Source organism: Lissotriton vulgaris, chromosome 2_2 (genome assembly GCF_964263255.1).
Source record: "Lissotriton vulgaris chromosome 2_2, aLisVul1.2, whole genome shotgun sequence".
Taxonomy (NCBI): Eukaryota; Metazoa; Chordata; class Amphibia; order Caudata; family Salamandridae; genus Lissotriton; species Lissotriton vulgaris.
Window position 1 is genome coordinate 288,523,453 of NC_141688.1, and position 6,000 is coordinate 288,529,452.

A 6,000-nucleotide genomic window follows, 5' to 3' on the forward strand; every position below is an offset into this window, starting at 1 on the left:
AAGCGGGTCTTGGCCGCTGGAGTAACTTTGTCCGGTATTGCAACTCGGGCGCTTGCCCGCCTGGGCATGAGCCCCCACCTCCGACAACATCCCCACAGCTTTGAAGATTCTACTAGAGTCCCAGAAGCCCTCGGCATCCACAGGCTTCCGGTGGGGAACAACTGCCTTGATCACTAATGAAATGACTGCGACATAGCCACAAGATGGTGGTGCTCTCGTGTCAGCACCAGCTTCAGTTTGAATCATCCAAAAATATTGTGGGCTAACGGATTCGAGTAAGTTCCGGCTGAACCTCAACGTGACCCGGTAAGGAAGATTCTACCTCCCTCCCCCTTTGATTGACGGTCCACATTACCAGCCCCTCTGTTAGTACAGGTTTTTTAACTGCCGAAAGGGATTCTGGTGCAACCAACCCGACATCGCCCAAAATGGCGCCGGTATCAATAGGAACTTACGAACACCTCGTGGTGTTCCTTGGCTAACAAGACTTGATGTTCTGAGATATGTATGTGAACCTTTGTACACTTGACGAAAAAGGGAGGAGGGTTTACTTGGCGGACATTTGAAAGGATCCCGTTAAAATGTTGATTTCAATGTACGATTTATTATGATATTTATTGTAGCCGATACATAACGTAGCTTATGACGCACGCCCACGGTATACATCTAGGAAATGTGATTACAATTAGTCTGACTGTGTTTCAATTTATGAAATAAATACCCTCTGATCCCTCAATTATTGATAGACGTTTTTAGTTCCTTGCAAATAACTAAGTAGACGTTTTTCAATGTTTTTAAAATGCTGCAAAATAGCCCCCTACTGTATGTGCTTCAGCCATCGCCGTGTCCGGCCAAATACGATTGCACTCACATATTTACTTACTGAACGATTATGCAAATAAAGGTTTTCCAAGCTATGAACAGGTATCGCATACTTTTGTAAATGTGGGAATTGGCGGGAGGGCTATTTTGTGCGCAACCGTTTTGCTCTCTTTTTAAGGTTATTAGAAAATGACTGTTCGGCCCCGGATTGATGATCGAATCTAAGGTATGATACGCTGCCTCCGAATATGCGACTAAGCTCAGGAACTAACGCATGAAGAAGGACCTCGACTTCTGAGAATGGGTAAAAGCGAAGCGGTATGAATGTTAGAATGTTATAAAGGTATGATGCTCGAAGGTACTAAGGGACAGGGTTGGCCGAAGAACTGATATGCCTTAGAACATCACAGCGTTGGGAGTGATTTAAGGATCCCGATAGCTGGATACATCTACAAACCAGATACCTCGCGCTAGGCGCCTCTGATTTCTTTTTAGCGTTTTCCCTACACACGATCTATAATGCCACCCTCGGACACCCCCCCCCCCACGAACAACCTATCACACTGCCCGCCCCCCCTTGACTTCGGAAACCATGGCCCTAGGGATTATATCCCGAGGAGATAAGACGAGTATGTGGTAAGTAAAGAACTTTCGTACCCGTACCTTTGATATGCTCGAATGTTGTTCCCCCTCCCTTTCTTCCTTTTTCTCCCTCTACAGGTTACATTGGAATCACGACTAGGGTATAGTAAAGATCTGGAGCCACGCCATGTCCGATACACGAAGCGGATCTACGCTGCAAGATGGCACCTAAGAACACCCAACTCAATGCATGTCCTTATGTACCTGGCCTAATGCTCTACCGTCCCAAACTGCATGCTTTCTACATTCTAACACAGACCCGAAATGTATCATGTTGGGTAATGCACTGAATAGCCTAAATAGTACACGGCCACTCTCCGTGTCACACGTGTACTATTTAGCCTATTATTGATCTCTCTCTCTCTCTCTATCTGTCTCTCTCTCTCTCTCTCTCTCTCTCTCTCTCTCTATCTCTCTCTCTCTCTCTCTCTCTCTCCTCCACACTTTCACTCTTCCTAGCGACTGGCACCTAATTGGCGAACCACTACCCCTGGTGCACCACCTGATTGGCTCCAAATACCACAAGTATTTGCACAAATTTGTCTTAAAAATATACATTACATCGATACCACGTTACTACCTCTCCTTTTCTGCTAAATACTGATGAAACCTAGATTGGCCGATAAGAAAGGGACAGGTAAGACGACTAAGGTTCCCTAATCTGACCCATTCTGAGGGAACTGCTTGTCAGTGGCATCCATGATAAAAAAATGTTTCTGGTAAACGCGACCTTCCCCGTCCCGAAGTTATCTCAATACCCAAACAGAAAAAGTGATCGAGACATCCCCGTTTTCCCAGAATGCCCCCAGTTTTGTATCAGCTGCCCTGGACGAAAGTTTGAAAAATGTCCCTTGCCCCAGTTCGTTATATTCCTAGTTGCTTTCCGTTAGACCTCGCTCACCCCAAGTATGAGTTGAATAGTCATCGCAAGCCCCGAGTTTTTTTTAAAATAAAGTAGCCAGGTTGTAAGAAACTATGTAGAATTTAGAATAATGTTTGCGAAGTTAGAATTAAGTCAAAAGAATGAAAGAACTTGTTGCAAGAAAACCCTGCTGTAAGTAAACTGTTTAGTCGAAAGATAGGATGCATTGATATAATGAAAAATCGTTTAGCCTATGTTCATTCCTCAGAAAGATACCTATCAGACCATGGTTAATAGCACGTTGCACTTTTTCGTAAAATACAAAGCCCTGAAGGACGGCATAAGCTCCATAGGACTCGTACTAGGAAAGTGGGTCTCTGCCAGAAGAATTGACGTGACTGTGATAAAATGCAATAAATAAGTATCAGACTTCGTTCCACGACAATGAATGTAGTACCAACAGAACGCCAAAGACATAGTCACGAAGGAAAGCTGTAGGGAACCCAGCAAACCTATCACCGATTATTTATACGTTGGCTGCAATACCTCAATGTAACGGATGCTTGCCCAGTTGCTTAGTGTTGGGAGAGAAATAGATTTATGTGATTACCTTCCTCTGCAAAATCTCTAAAGACTGTCTTTTCAAACTCCATTTAAGGGTACCACTGTCGGAGGAGAAAGAGACCGGATGTGGGAGCACGCGGCCTGACTGCAGATCGTGGAACATCAGCGACATTGGCCAAGGCGAGACCGCAACAGTAAGGAGTCGCAGGACGAGGCACTGTTTCTGACAGAATGAAAGGAAAGGGCTGACCTGAGGCCCCTGCTTTATGATCGACATGTGCCGAAAAGTCCCCGCTCTCTAAACCTGGTTATGGACCCGCCTGTCTAAATTTTCCGTCCCCCCTGGTCTGTTCCCGATCTGGCCCTGCTCCATCCCCTCCTCCTCCGACCTACCATAAGGACTACTTGCACACCCCCCTCCCTCCACCTGAACTTTCAACATCCTCTAAATCCTACTGTGCCATCTAGAGAAGGGTATTTCCTGCGCAAAAAGGGAGGGAGCTCCGACTAAGTAGACCACGAACTGTGTTAAATCTCAGAACGATGACCTAAACACCACCGAGGGTCACCCCAAAGAGAAGCTAAACGAAGTCTGTGGTTCTGCCCGCTACCGAGCACCTTGAAGATGATGGAAGCAACAGGAAATACCCACTACAGAGACCCAATGACAGACAGACTCCACAGCTCAAAGACAATTGCGCTCTTCATCACAATCCTTTTTCTGTCTCCTCCTAATGACCATGCTCTGGGTTATGGAAGAAAATGCACCTGCTCCAAAACCGTAATGTACTTCTCCCATGAGGTCTGGCGAAACAAAACAAAGACACACTCTTGCCCGCAGACCTCCAACGGCCCAACCCACATGGACATTCCTACTAAAGAACGAATTGTAATGCAGGTGCTCAACAGTGCCAACAGAAGATGACAAAGAATGCTGAGAACTCACTAATGATGGTCCACGACCGCAAGACACTGGAAACCCCGATTATTGTTTTTACTACGTCTCATTTCTCTCCCAACCGCCATTGAATTGACTATGCTCCAACCGAGTACAAAAAGAACTTACTTTCGTGGTAACCTATCAGCTCCTATTCCGAATGACTATAAGCATCTATGATCTGTACCCAACGCTCTCACTACATAATTTTTGTCTGATATTGCATTACTATGACTTTCCTGCAACGAGCTTAACGATGAGCCCGCCCACTAAGATGAAAGGATTTTAAAAATGTGATGTTTATGTACAGTTCCTTCACCTGGGTTATCACTTCCTTACTTTTGACCACCACAGTAGACATAGATAGGAAATAGGCCAGCAAGATGTCTTAGAAATGTTAAAGGGAGGACTGTGGAAAATTAATACGGTTTGGTGAACATTATCTGCGCCATCTTGCCCTTTTCTCCGATGCCACACTTTTTATCGTACACCCCCCCCGCCATTTCAGCTGCCTTGATCAGAACCATCCTCTGCACACCCCTGATCCCCAGCACGGCTCTTCACCCTCACAAACACCCTCACGCACTGATCACTCCCGCTCCCACGTGCCTTGCGCGTAAGCGGCAGCCATTTTAAGCACCATGGCCTCCCTGCCCTCGCTGATAGCCAGCGCGTCTTTCTCCCTCTCCTAACCTCGCAGGCATCCCCCGCACGGTGACAACCCCCTCCTGCTCTCACATGCTTTGGGTCATAAACCCCTCTTCAGCGCAGCTCTGCCTCGGAATCCCATCCTGTTCCCAGCGCGACACCTCCCTTCATCCCTTTCATGGTCCCAAGTCCTTTGATACAAACCCCCCTTTTCCTGTATGCCCGTTTGTCTCCCTTGTTCCCAGGCCGCCACCTGGCCCTGCGGATACTGTTTATCCCACCCCCGTACAGTAGTAAACTTCCCCCTATCAAAGGAAACTCGAGTCGATCGAACACCCTTCACCCCATGAGATCCGATCAACTCCACACATTCCGTGAATCGGCGGAATGTTCAGCTGCGCGATAATCATCACCTGTTGTGACCGGGGTGGGGATTTCAACTGTAAACGTGTGGGAACGGGCTTGAAGCGGGGATTCCTAGGATACCTTTCCGTACATCAAAGTACTGACAAGTATATGTTTCATGTAATAAAGCAATAAACCTGCGTATAAGAGGCTAGGCCTCAGAGATGCGGTTAGAGCACCTCGTGACGATACTTGCTGTCCGAATTGATGTGTTCTCCTCCGGAGAGAATAAACCCTTGTTTCCTGCCTTTCAGTCTCCAGCGCCTGCTTCTTCATTGATTAATATTCTGTGGGTAATAGAGGCGACACCGCCGGGCAACACAAAAGGGTCTTTGGTCACTGGTTGTCTAGCCACCCTTTTACAGTGTGGCAAAGATCCAATGCGCCGGCCAACCCAACCCAAGATGGCGCCCGCGGCCGCTGCGCCCCAACAATCAGCCCTCAGCCGGCCGCGTAGCCTCTGTAAAGAGAAAGCAGGGTAAGTAACCTAATAACTTTGAAGTCAGGTTAGTTAGGAGTCACAATAATGGCCAAAGATAAAATAAATGCCGCTGCTCGCAATCAGCAGGACGAAGGGTAAAATGACACAGCAACTCTCCAGCTATCGCGCGCTAGCCCTCTGCCACCGGGCAGCGTCGCAATCGCTGGGAGAAGGGAATGCTTGCTCCTAAATAGAGGAGTAACGAGGGGGGTGTGGCAAAGATCCAATGCGCCGGCCAACCCAACCCAAGATGGCGCCCGCGGCCGCTGAAAGCCCGCCCCAACAATCAGCCCTCAGCCGGCCGCGTAGCCTCTGTAAAGAGAAAGCAGGGTAAGCAACCTAATAACTTTGAAGTCAGGTTAGTTAGGAGTCACAATAATGGCCAAAGATAAAATAAACGCTGCTGCTTGCAATCAGCAGGACGAAGGGTAAAATATTACCATAGTACCCCGACTCGACCCCTGCGAGTATATAATATTGAAAAAGCTTCCACTTAAAGCACTGGTGACACCAGGACAATGTTGCTGCTCCTGAGTTTCAATAAGAGAAGAGAAATCCAGAGAGAAAATTACTCTTTAAAGGATTTCCCTTCCCTTACAACGCTCACCTGGCATGACGTCATGCCGTAACTTCTACACT